At 38.9% G+C, this 14,346-nt stretch overlaps 1 protein-coding gene across 12 annotated transcripts in view; it reads right to left on the reverse strand.

The window, feature by feature from the left end:
• Fhit (fragile histidine triad diadenosine triphosphatase) overlaps nt 1-14,346 on the reverse strand; it is a 1,320,449-nt gene that overhangs the window by 1,287,046 nt on the left and 19,057 nt on the right. For 5 of the 12 annotated variants that reach the window (XM_070018837.1, XM_070018839.1, XM_070018841.1 and 2 more), the window contains exon 1: nt 7,568-7,650. The exons of 6 other annotated variants lie outside the window; for them this stretch is intronic. The gene's annotated coding sequence lies outside the window, so the exon portion shown is untranslated. Of the gene's footprint in view, nt 1-7,567; nt 7,651-8,553; nt 8,573-14,346 lie in introns of those variants that run through there. One more of the 12 variants, XM_070018845.1, reaches the window with a different exon arrangement.

Consider the following 14,346-nt stretch of genomic DNA (forward strand, 5'->3'; position numbering starts at 1 on the left):
AATTAGCATCTCAAAATTCATAGAGTTACAGACAAATCAAATTCCATGAAATCTCGGGGAACATGACCTGAGGTAGTTTGGTGCCCTAACAATGCGGGGGTCAGTGCATCATCTGATCACCAAATAGGACTAGAAAGTACTAACCTAATCCCAGTAGGAGACATTGTGACAATGTGACATTTGCACAGGGATGCCCTAACATGGCCCCAGTATGTTTTCTCAGAATGGGATGACATTTTAAGTCAAACACTTCTGTTCCCAATAGCACAGGTTCTACTCAAACTACTAGCCTGAATTTGAGAGCAGGAAGAAGAGGCTCAACTTTGAGATAAACATAAATTAACATGAACATAAACTTTGAGATTAAAACATAAACACAGCAGACACTGTGTTAAAATAATTCATTTTAAGGTCAAATCAGTAACTCTGTATCTCATCTCATTTGTTCCATTCCTTTCATTTCCAGATGCCTTAGTCTAAAAACTTACTCTCACTTGAGCAAACTCCTCTTCCAGACACATCCACATGGGATAGTTTTTCAGGGCATGCTGAAAACCACTTAGAAAGGTGGGCTAAGAGGCATGGAGCGTGGCCATCAGTGTGCCGTGGCCTCACCAAGCCCCTGCTGCCTGAAACTGCTGTCCACATCTGAGTCAGTCCAAGGACACATGGCCACTGCTGTTACCACTGCATCCAGCCTATCTAAGGTCACCTTTCCTGCATGGCTGCCTCATTCTACAGGAAGAAAACAGACAAGCTGAGAATGCCAGCATTCCATTTGGTTTTTGCACTTGCCAACTCTACCCCCAGTCTACACGACATGACAAAAGCACCTTTAAGAGAAGGCCAGGATGAAGGACCCAGTCTCCCAGCAGACTGACCCAACCCTGGAGGCAAATGCTGTGCCTCTACCACATAGCCTATGTATGCCAGTTGAATCTGCACCCACCCTAAATTGAAGATGACTTCCAGGCCCCTGCTCAACTGCAGGGTTAGCAAACAGTCTGTGCTCCTCCTGGCTCCTGGCCCACGGTTGGAATGGCCCAGCTACGTCACTGTGGAGAGGGAGTCTGGTTGTGCCCTCCTCTGAACTCTCCATCTGGAAGATTGCTGGCCTCCTTCCCTCTCATTTTTAATCTGACAGACACTGCTGGACAGGAGAACTCAGAGCAGACCAAAGTTCATCTTCCTTTCTCTACTTCTCGGCTGGTATAATCGCAGGGGCGGAATGAGGTTGGCATGGGCCAGGATGCCAGGAATTAAATGAAGGTCCCTGACCACTGGACCACATTGGTCCTGCCTTCCAAAGTCTTAATTAGTCCTCTTCTGCCTGGCATACCCACATGCTTCTGGAACTCACATAGGTGACAGGGCTCCTAGCCATGTTCACAGCAAGTATTCAACAAAATATTGGTTGAGAATAGTGGTCACAACGCCTGCTGGCTCGTGGATATGCAGTAATAGTCAATTTTGAGGTCTGAGCACCAGCAGCAAAATTTCTGCTCTCCTTTCTAATTCAGACAGTTCTATCAAATTATTCTGAGTAATATTCAGCCACTAGCTCAATTTGGAAGCAAAATGATCTTAACAAACAGTGTCAGACTTGACAGACAGGCTTCTGAGCCTCAGAACCAAAACAAAGGATGCAAAGAAAAAGAAAAGAAGGGTTGCTAGCAAAAGGAAAAGAGGAAAATGAACACTGCAGAGAAATAGGGAGAAATGTGGGACTACATACTTCAATGATACAATGCTGAAATGATTTGTGAGCACAACAGACTTGGGAAGGGGAGAAATCAAGAAAAGACAACAGAATGTAGATGCTGAGACAGACATAGGGCTAGCAGTGGAACGGATTCGACACTACCAATTGAGAGATTTCAAAAGACAATGAGGCTTGATTCTGTTCTGTTTTGTATCTCTTGAACCACTGTGACACACCAAAACTTGCTGTTTTTCTAAAAAAGACATAGAGAGATACAATGGGAACTCTGAATGCATTTTTTTTCTTCTTCATTCATTATCTCTGGCCCTTATCCACAGGCCTATTGCAGACTAAATTGGATTTTGGATCACTGGTACTGAGGCACTGCAATTAATTAACAATAGAAACATAATATTTATATCCAAGCCTAACAACATCTGACATTTAAACTATTCTGCCAGTCGGGCAAATTCCATTCGACAAATTTTCATTTTAATGAACATGACAGGCTACAGTTTACATGATAGGCCAAGAGGCAGAACCAAGTTGATTTCTTGCCATGTGCTTTCAAGGACTAGCCATGCTGCAGGAGAAACAAGCTAGGAGACTGTTAGAATAAGAGAAAGACCTGTTCCCTAAGTTCCTTCCAGATAGACCAAGGACATTCACCCCCACATCTTCCTTACAGACCCCAAGATGAAACTGTCCTTGCTCCCTATGCACACTCAGAGTTAAATACTTACTGCCCATTATGATCCATTGGATAATTTTTCTATCTTTGGGTTGCTGACATTTTCTTTAGGGTACTCAAATCCCTTAGTCCTTCCTAATTAAAAAGTGATAAACGTTTTGCAAGGCATCCAATAATGTGCAAAATACACGAAGTTGGAACTGATGCAGCTTTTTCAGTTGGCACAAGAATGGCCTTCCATATTTTGCCAGATGGTGCATCTCAGTAAGTCCCCAATCCCTGACTCAAGTAAGGGGCATTTTCAATATGATGCTGACTGTTTAAATGCTATCTTATTTTGCATTATACTAAAACCATGGGCTTAACATTTATTCTTGCTGAAACTGTCACAGTAAAAAAAAAGTTTTCATTCTTCTGCGACTTATTATTCAATTTAATAGATTGTGTTGATGTAGAGAAAAAGCCCACTCTCCATAAGAAAACATGTAACTTTGAATGAAAACCAATGTCAGAGAGTCAATTTCCCAGGCTGACTTCCTATTTATTCTCTAGGGGCTACAGGTCTAAAAGAAACTGGGCAAAACTGTGTGTACTTATCCAAACCCTCCTCTACTATCTCCCAAAAAATGAACATAAAGGAAAGAAATGAGGGTGAATATACAAACCATATATTCTAGAGAAGACAAAGAAAAACTTCAGAGATGCATGAAACAGTGAAAAACTAACAATAAATCCATAGGATGCCTTCCTATTAGAAGGTTCACATGTTTCTTTCACATACTTAAAATCTTCCTCTCCTTAGCTTTTATGCCAATCCAAAATTAAAAGTAATCCTTCTTTGATGTATGGATCTCAATACCTGAGATGGCCACTGCCATGGTAATTCATTTTCAAGCTATGTCTAACTAGATCCAAATTGGAAACTATGTTCCATGTTACTTGTAGATACGGCTATGATACCAGAACTTAAGGAGTGAAAAGATGGCAGTATTTCTACTATATAACCCATATTAGAATACTTTTTCACTCAAATTGACAACATGTAGACTATGGAAACACACAGAGAAACAGACACACAGAGAGACACACACTCGCATTAATGATACTAACAATCACATTTGAGGACTTTACATGTATCCTATGAGACAAGTACAATTTTGAAGTCTCTTACATAATAAGGAAAGACTAATTATAGTTAACTGACCTTCCTAAGAGGTGAGGTCCAAGAGGTGCAGGCATATAAGTGGCAAAGTATGGGTGCAAATTCAATCTGTCTCCTTTCAGAGCCTGTGGTCTACATAACACAGTGGCATATGACGGCATCAGGAAGGAAGACAGCATGAAGAAATTGATTCTTTTTGGCAATAGTCAAAATATCTTCTAAATATCAGGTATAAAACATTTTCAGACCACCAGATGCTTATTTAATTTTGAAAAATCAATTTTATGGAGCTGCTATGAGTAGTTTCATATTTGTTAATGCCTGGTTATATTCTTACAAATGTAGAGGCCTTACAAATCTAAAAATGTCAGGAAGCAAAATAAGACCCTAACCAATTGAATGGAAAATGTCTGAGAGAACACAAATGAATAAAATCTGTAACTTTAACATGTCTTTGTGGGGTGTCATATACTAAAATGGTCATATCAAATTCTGAACACAAAAGATTTAACATGCATATCATTGTAAACAAAAGCATTTGGTTAAATGAAAGTTCCATCAAAGCTTAATAACCAAATTCAAGTGAACACAAAGTAAAGGGTTATATACTTTCTGTGGTTTCAGTAATAGCTAATCTAATAATGGCAAATGGAGGGTTATTGTTGATTCCTTTGCCTCTGGTTCATAAATTAGATAAAGCAACCTGGCAGTTACAGTACTTTAGAGTTATATTCAACTAAGTGATTTTAAAGCTATCTCAAAACATAACAAAGTCATGACTTGAATGACTGCTGAATTGTACCTTGCTTTCTGTCACCACGTTAGAACTTTTCACCGGTGTTAAACGAAAAGCTTCCTATTAACTAAAATAACCCTGTAAAGCACAATTGCTATCTATGGACCCAAATCATTTAGAAGGCAAAGTGTCATTGATACAGTATTATCTGATATTCCATTTCACCAGGGCCAAGCCTGTAAAATATAAACTATAAGAGCAGTCAAGTGTTATTTATTTCCTCTGATCCGAAACTCAGAAACAGAATTTCTCTGCTTAATGATTTTTCATAGCGCATTTCCAATTTTCTACTACAGTTTATTGATCTGGAATACTAAAATAGTTCTCTTCTGCAGCTAAAGAATTCTCAGGGTTCATGCCGAGCGTCTCACGGAGAGCCCCCCTCCATAGATGATGCTGGTGCCAGCTTATCAGGCAGCTGGAGGGTAGCAGTGTGAACCAAGGTATTCTCCTTACTGAAAGGATGTGCTGGTGCAAAATCTCAGGTCTTTCAATAACAGGAAACACATCCCTGATCCTTTGCACTCACAGAGATGAAGCGGAACACCTGCAGTTGAGTGCTGATGAGTTGCCCTTCACAAAGGCAGTCTATTTTCCTGCATTTTCCCCTTATGCCCCGATATAGTTACTTTCAATTACCCTGATAGCCAACGAAGAAAAATATCCCTCTCTTCATATTTCATTCACATAATATGAATCTGCAAGCTGTTCTGTATGACAGATGAGGACTGTGTGTTAAAGCAACTTGTTCCGCCTGTCAGCCTCCAAGAATCCACAGCAATGAGATACAATCGTGATGACATTACTAGAGAAGAAGTGGGTCAAATACTTGGTCACTTTAAAACAGAATGTCAACTATTCTTTCTACTTCAATGAGTTGATGCAGTGGTAATCAAAATATAACACACACACACACACACACACACACACACACACACACACACACGGGAAAAAGGGGAAAAGGGAAGAGGAAGAGAAAGGAATAAAAGGGAGAGTTCACTGCTGTTATCTTAGTGCTAAACATTGCTAAAATGACTATTTCAACACACTCTTAAGTGACTCTTTTGGCTTTCAGCCAATGAATCATGAAATGTTTATTTAGTACCCAGTATGGGCCAGATACTGAACTAGATACCAATAGCAGAATGTTAAAAGCAGACACAGTCCCTGCCTTCATAGAGTTCACAGTCAAGGGTGACAGGCAACTGAGATTAAAGTGCAACTGAGATTAATGTTAGAAAAGATTCAAAGAGCAAAGGAAAAGAGACTAAGGGAGTTTACAGTATTAAAAACTAAGCAAGTCTTATAACCAAATCTTATGAGTCATAGCAGTTTTCCTATAGAAGGAACATTTAAGCCAAGGTTTTAAGTGTAGAGGAGACTAGAAAGATATGAAGAAAAATGTCACACAGAGGACTTTTTAAGCAATCACTAGGTTAAAGGCAGCAAGGCTAGGTAGAAAACACAATGGAGTAGAAAACACAATGGAATCCATGGAGGCCACCACTGGGATTAATTATTCTTTCCTTTATTTCAACCCTAGATTAAAAAATCAAATATTTTCTTAAATTTAAACATCAGTACAACTGTGCCCTATCTTGCCAAAGGAGCAGAAGTTAATCATAATCAAAAAATTGTGCTTATCTGCATACTAAGGTTGATCTTATATACTTTTTTTAAAATCTAATTTATCTTGACTGTACTGATTAAAACCCATGGGTTATTTTTTAAAATATGTTTTGACAGCACTGAAACTTGCAGCACATACAATACCAAGAGTATAAATTTGTTCAGGAAAGTGAACATGAAAATTAACACAAGCAGTTAGTAAATGTAATTTACAGGAAAAAAAAAAGACTGAGATAGATATGCTTCCCCTGATTTGAATATTACACAATGCATACATGTATTGAAACATCACATTATGCCCTATGAATATATATATATATCTATATATATATATAAAACATGTGTCAATTTGAAAATAGAGTGAAGCAACTACACACCACAACGAGTGGAAATAAAGAAGGAAAGGTTGTCTTCTCTAATATCTGATCATGAAAATCCTAACTCATTCTTGCAGAAAATTGTTTTGGATCACCAATCATCCTTTTCATAGCACACAATTTTTTTCTACAGGATCAACAAATTGGAATGGAGTTGAAAAACCAGATATATTCATGGGTATGCTTGCCCTTTCTACTAAATCCCAGCATGTCATTTGGATTATTTTCTTTCCAAACTCAAAAATCCATACCCAGAATCCAAAATCAATAAAATTGCATTAGCATAAGGAAGGGTTGAATTTGGCCTGAATGACTGAGTAGGGCTACTAATGTGGGGAAAGTTTGTTATTATTGTTGTTGTTGTTTTAATGTCCATAACTCTTAACTACCAGTAATGTCTTCAGTACCTTCTCTAAAATGAACACATTTATAGCTGCTATAAAGAAATATATATTACAAACCATTGAGAATTAACAGTACAATTCTACTTATGGAGGGTAGCAAAATATGCCATATTAGCATAAAGAAAGGCACTTTACCAAAAAAAGACCAGTAGGTATAAGAGGAGAGTAAATTTTCTTCCTGCAAGCAAGAGCTAAAACTCTGATATGAAAGGAAAGTAGTAAGAAAGAATCTATAAGAAGGAAAGTAATAGCAGGACTTGAAGTTGAGATGGAGTGAATTCTCAACAGATCTTGTTACATTTATACTCTTTCCTTCCTAGTTATTTTTCCACCCAATTAACTTCCCCCAACCCAGGCCCTTCTGCATTGTCCCATATCTACCATTTGCTGTTCTTCAACATATAAGGAAGTATTCCACTATACTTCATTTTTGAGTATTTATCTCCTTATGTCTCAAAAACGTATTAAATAAAGTTGTATTTCTCCTATTGATCTGTCATACCAATTTGTTTCTTTGTTTTTTTTTTCTCCCTAAGAAGGAAAAGGTAAAATTCAGCTTTTACTTATTCTGTTATTTAGATCTTATCTAGAGAGCAACGTGGAAAGCATATTTTAAGAGGAATACTGGATTAATTAGAAAAGACCTACAGGAGAGCAATAGAAGCTCAGGGTAGAAAGGTGGGAGGGGGTCTGAACATGGCATAAAGAAGCTGGGAATATTCCGCCTGAAGAAAAACAATAAGAAAGGAAAAATGTGCTATAAATTCAATGGACCATTCATTGAATACTTCCTCTAGGGAACTTACTGCGCAAGACAGTGTAGGTGTAACACAGAGCGAGAAATCAGTCTTTACTTATCATGTGGAAAAGAAGTGGACTTTCCCTGTGGCAATTCACAGGATATAGTATGGAAGCAACGGCAGATTCTAGAATCTGAAGTCACAGTCTACAACAGGGTAAACAGTGGCCCCTCCAAAAACATGGCAGCATTAAATCCCTGAAGCCTGCCTAGGAACAAAGAGTGTTTGGACATATAAATTTAGAGTCTTAAGATGAGGTCATCCTCAGTAATCCCAGTGTCCTTAGGAGGAAGAGGCAGATGCACTTGGAGATGGATGGAAGAGAAAGCCAAGTAAGGTGAACAGTGAGGCAGCTACAATGCTACCAGCAGCTGAGAAAGACAAGGAAAGATTCTTCCTCAAAGCCTACTGAGGGACATCAACCCTGCTGAAGCATAATTTTGAACTTCTAACCCCCAAAACTTCAAGACAATTTCTGTTGTTTTAAGCCATCAAGTTTGTGTTAATTAGCTACAACAACTTATAAAGCTAATGTAATATCCATGCCCCTTATTAGCTGTCACCTAGTGCTAGTAGCTTTTCCCCTCTGAGGGCAGGGCCCTCATTAGGAAGCTAGAGACAGTACAAGTCCCTACCTCACAAAGGCAAGATTAATGTCAAACACAGGAAAGAGCTCGTTTGTACTGGAGAAGAGAGCTTAAGACAAATTATTGTTAGTTTCCATGAATTCAGAGTTACTAGGAAGCATCCATAGACCTTACAATATATCAACAGGTGCCATAAAGAATAAGTTACACAGTAAAAATGTCTCCACCATTAAGCATATACCAACAGAGACCAGCTACGTCATTTCCCAGAAATGCTGAAGGTGGGAGGCTAGCCTAACGATCCTCTACACTTCTTTCTAGATCCATCCAGTAATCATTTTTCTTCAGTACGTAAAGTCAAGATCCTGAGAAAGGGTAACTCAGGAGAGGAAATGAGGCACCTACACAGAGTCTAGCTGCCACCCTGGAAAGGCTCTTCTTCCCTCTGGTCCATGTTGTCTTCCATTATATAATGGGAACCATGTGCTGATCGTCTCTCAAGTATATCTACTTTAAGAATGCTATGATGCAGTAACTTAGGTGACACACTTAAACTTTCTGACCCTCAGAATGAAATAATTAGACTAGATTATGGTGTCCAAGAACCAGTGGCTCAACCTGGAGCAAACCATGACAAGGTTTTGAACCAGTTCCTAACAAAAATGAAAGAAGAAAACACAAAATGCATACAATATTTTCTAATGTCTTTTCCTGGCAGACTCAAAAGTTAGCAGGCATATGTCACTTCTATCCTGTCTCACCTACTATTTAAAAGTAATATTGATAGGCATTGGGAAGACAAAGGCAGGAAGATTATAAGATTGAGGCCAGGCTAGGCAAAGTTAACAAGACTTTGTCTCAAAAGCAAAATATAGCTGAGCATCAGTGGTTACACAGAAGACTGAGATCTGAGGATTGAAGTTCAAAGCCAGTCCAGGTAGGAAAGTCTGTGAGACCCTTATCTCTAATTAACTACCAAAAACCTGGAAGTGGAGCCATGGTTCAGTGGTAGAGTGCTAGCCTTGAGAACAAAAAGTTCAGAGACAATGCCCAGGCCCTGAATTCAAGCCCTAGGATTGGCAATAGATAGATAGATAGATAGATAGATAGATAGATAGATAGATAGATAGATAGATAGATAGATAGATAGATAGAGTCATCTTTTCACAATTACAAGAATATTCATTGGTAAAAGTATATTGATCTAGGGCTGGGAAGGTGGCTCAGTGGTAGAGCGCTTGCCTTGCATGCATGAGGCCCTGGGTTCCATTCCTCAGCACTACATAAGCAAAAAGAAAAAAGCTGGAAGTGGTGCCGTGGCTCAAGTGGTAGAGCGCTAGCCTTGAGCTGAAGAGCTGAGGGACAGTGCCCAGGCCCAGAGGTCAGGCCCCACGACTGGACACACACACAAAAAAAGTACATTGATCTAAACATTCACATAAGTTAAAATGGAAAAACCTAAATACTGAGTAGATTCTATCACAGTCAATATTCTGGGTTTGGATGTTAAACTACAGTTTGACAAAATGCTATCAGTAAAACAATAAGTGGGTACATTGTGCACAATAATCTATGGTAGTTTTGACAACAGTGTAAGAGTATAAAAATCACCTGAGTAGAAAGTGCACTTAAAATGAAGTACTGAACTCAGAAAGTTCTTAACCATGCTTACTAGTCAGATTCATATGTAAATCAGCTTTTATATAAAGCATATTTACAATCAATGATTATTATAAAGCAGTAGTTTGGCAACTTTCTTAAGCATTTTTTTGGCAGTAGTGGGATTTGAACTCGGAGCTCTGAACTTACTAGAAACTTACTAGAAATACTACACAAGCATGTTCTCGGCTTTTTGGGCTCTGGTTATTATTGAGATAGTCTCACTTGCTGCCTAGGCTGGTCTGGACTGTGATCCTACTATTTATGCTTCCTTCCTGCCTCAGCTGAGATTGCTGCAGATTGGACTGGTGTTTGCATGATAGGAGTGGAAGACTCTGTATGTGTGTGTAGTGAGTGTTAATATTTAACCTTCTGGTCATCCTGTTAATGCACAGGAGTCTCTGTCTCTGAGGTTCCTTGTATCCAGGATCTGTTATTTCCGTATTTCCTGATGATCTACCTCTTAGATTCAGTCCTTTTGTTTATTTTCCCTTAACTCCCTTAAGCTAGCTCCAGGCCAATCTGAGTTTATAAAGCAGAGGTTAGGGGAGTGATCTGCAGTTTAATAACATCTGTGGGTTAACCCATTCATTCCACAGCCAATTGGATTACTAATTATTTAATATCAAGAATTATTAAATATGAGAACCGGGCACTGGTGGCTCACACCTGTAATCCTAGCTACTCAGGAGGCTGAGATCTGAGGATCACGGTTCAAAGCCAGCCTGGGCAGTAAAGTCCGTGAGACTCTTATATCCAATAAACCAATAGAAAACCAGAAGTAGTGCTGTGGCTCTAGTGGTAGAGCACTGGTCTTGAGCTGAAGAGTGCAGGGACAGCGCCCAGGCCCAGAGTTCAAGCCCCACAACCAACAAAAAAAAAAGAAAAAGAAAAAAAAACTTAAAAAAAGAATTATTAAATATGAGATAACACTGCATGGGCTTTTCTTCATCTATTGCTCCAGAATCTGCTGGTAAGAACTGACAGGGTCTTGTGAACTGTTTTGAGGGGAGAGGGAAATTTGAACTCAAACTAGCCTGGATCCACAATCTTTCCAATCTTAGCCTCCTGCATAGCTATGATGACAGGTGCCTTGTCCACCAGCCTCTGGCCTCTCATGAGCCAGGCACTACGCTAGGCACAGAAGTCTAATGTAATGACCCACCTTCTCCTTCCCCTTCAGAGAGCACAAGAAGGATGACTAGACTTTATAACAAGTGCTATGAAAAGCGGAAGGAAAAGAGGTAGAGAGAAATTGTTTAAGGATGATCAGGGAAGGCTTACTGAGAGGTAACTTTTATGGTTTTTATAGAGGATACATATTGGTCATGTGTGTTTAGCGCCAAGGAACTGTAAGAGCCACAGAAATGGGAAGTTAAATTGCCATTTAGGGATATACCTTTATATCCTTAATGTGGCATAAATTCTGAATAAGTATTTAAGTTGCCACTGCAGTGTTTGCTGATGCTGTCTGTTTCCTCTCAGAGTGAGGCTCCACTCTCTGTACCAATAAAAGGCGAACAAAGAAAATGCAAGGCTAACATTTGCCTTTAACAAAAAAAGTAATGTGAGATTATCCAGATGTCAAATTAAACACACAATAAACCTGGTACTCTGTGAGAGTAATCGCCTTATAAGGTCCAAAGGATATAACTTCCTATAGGCGCCCAGAATCCCTGCAATAAGAACGAAGGCCTAACTCTTTGACCAAACTAAAGCATGAGAATATCTCATAGTCAAAGCTAGGAGTCAAGTGTAAAACAGTATTCAGAAAACATAAACACACTTGAAATTGTCTCTCTTCTTGGAAGGTTCAGAATGTTTCCAACACTGCCAACTACACAGTAGGAGGCAACTTTAAGAAGTACAAGTCAGACCGTAAGGTAGAAAAATTAAGATAGGGCTTCCTACCCCATTAGTGTTATCACTGCAGAGCCAGGATATTATGGTTTATTTGGGCCCAACTGGCTGAAAAGATACTTGGTTCACATAAGGCTAGACAAGAGAATAAACAAAGCTAGAGAACATTCACATAATGGAACGTTATAAAACAGTCAAACAAAATAAAGGCACAGAACGATGTATATTGGACATTCCTTTTTGTATGAGAAAGGAAAAAGTAACATTTGTATTTTTCTATATTTATCAGAAACACTGAAAAGATGTAAAATAAACTAAAAAAGAAGCTCAAGGCAGACAGGGACAGAGATAAGGGGATGGGAAGGGGAACAGGAGAAAAACTTTACTTCCTGCCTTTTTTATTATTTTGAAATTTGAACCATAATACAGATTACCAATGCACACAAAAAGAATTCTATTAAAAAACAAAGAGCTAAAAACTCTAATAACTCATTGTTATGCATGATAAAACTCCTATTGCTATATAATATGAAAGTTCCATTTGGTGACTAAATCAAGGACCTTAAAAATAGTGACTCCATTTTCCAAAGGAATTTATCTAAGAAAATGTTACACAGATATAGAAATAGATATGGATATGGAGAGTGAGTGAAGGTTCACTGTAGAATTGTTATGCCTGATATTCTAAAAAGAAATCTAAATGTAAAATCATAGAAAATCAGTGAAAGAAACTATAGAACATACAAACAATTGAGCAATATGCAGCTGTTAAAAATGACACTCTAAAAGCCAGGTGCTGGTGGCTCACATCTGTAATTCTAGCTACTCAGGAAGCTGAGAACTGAGGATCGTAGTTCCAAGCCAGCCCAGACAGGGAAGTCTATCAGGTTCTCTTCTCCAATTAACCACCAAAAATCTGGATGTAGAGCTGTGTCTCAAAATAGTAGAGCACTAGTTTTGAGCAAAAAAACAAAAAAACCTCAAGGACAGTGCCCAGGCCCTGAGTCCAAACATAACCCCACTACCAACAACAACACAACAGCAAAAAAATAGATAAAATATATAAATATATATAGATATATACACACCTTAAAATACTCAGATACAGAAAGTATTTACAGCATAGTTTTAAATCATTCATTAATTTACCAGTAAATCTCAAGCATCTGTCAGGTTCTAGAGTCTGATCCAGATGCTGACTAATAAGGCCAGTTCCACTGGCACTGGTATAAACTTAGCTACTCAGGAGGCTTTGAGATTTAAGGATTGAAGTTCAAAGTCAGCCTAAGAAAAATCCATGACTCTTATCTTCAATTAACCAACAAATAACCAGAATGAAGCTATGGTCCAGGTAGTAAAGAGCTAACCTCAAACACAAAAGCTTAGTACTCAGACCCTGAGTTCAAATCCCAGAACTGTTACATACATGTATACACACACACACACACACACACACACACACACACACACACACAGACCAATTCCAGGTTACTATATATATGGATAATCCCATTCTCTGTGCATTTATACAGTGACTAAAGTGGCAAGATCATGAGTGAAAAGCATATACCTAAATTACTTCTGTAACATATGCTTTCTTGATCAGACTAACTGCTCCCCAAATCGTGTGCCTCCATCACCTCGCTCTTCTCTTCTATCTCCCTAAATATAAACACAAGGCTGTGACTCCAGCCACAGCCATCCTCAGACAATTAGGGAAATGCCCAAGAACACTGCAGATACGTGTTTCACATCTCTAATCTGCTGGAAAGCCACTCATTTCTAGAATTCTTGTAATATGAGAGAAATAATCCTCTCTTTAAGTCATTCTAAATTGGGTTTTCTGTTATTTGTAGCTGAAGGCATTCTTGCTTACTTAATACAGAGCATGTATTATGGTAACATATTAAGTAATAATATTTTACCAACTAAGTAAATCATACACGGTAACATATTAACATACTAAATAACACGTGACAATGGTAAGGCTGGCACAGGCAATCCAACTTGCTTCTTTTGATCATCCAACAGAGACTGGAGATTGATGGGGTTAATTGACCTACCAACTTTCAGTTTTATAGTCTGCACTGAAGTTCCTGGGATGCAGCGCCCTGGAGGAGCCAGCTCCACAGGGAGCACTGTCTGCAGTGCAGAGCATCTAGGCAGTTACTTCAACAGCTGACAGTGTAGGCTAGTATTTCCATTTCTGAGAATACATGCTAAGAACAGAATCCTGAAAGTTGATTATGCCCGTATGCAAATATTCTTCATTAATATGTATCAGAAAAAAGATGGGGAAACCTGAATGTTAAACAATTGGGATGGGTTAAAAAAAATGTTAGCCGGGCGCCGGTGGCTCACACCTGTAATCAATCCTAGCTACTCAGGAGTCTGAGATCTGAAGATTGCCGTTCAAAGCCAGCGGGGGCAGGAAAGTCCGCGAGACTCTTATTTCCAATTAACCCCCAGAAAACTGGAAGTGGCACTGTGGCTCAAGTGGTAGAGCGCTAGCCTTGAGCTGAAGAGCTGAGGGACAGTGCCCAGGCTCAGAGTTCCAGCCCAACGACCACCACCAACAACAACAGCAATAATAATAACAACAACAACAATAATAATAATGATGATAAGTTCTAACAGCACGGTATTTCTGAAACACTACTGTCATGGAAAAATACTGAT

The sequence above is a fragment of the Dipodomys merriami genome, unplaced genomic scaffold (assembly GCF_024711535.1).
Source record: "Dipodomys merriami isolate MVZ:Mamm:240054 unplaced genomic scaffold, mDipMer1.0.p SCAF_13, whole genome shotgun sequence".
NCBI classification, from domain to species: Eukaryota; Metazoa; Chordata; class Mammalia; order Rodentia; family Heteromyidae; genus Dipodomys; species Dipodomys merriami.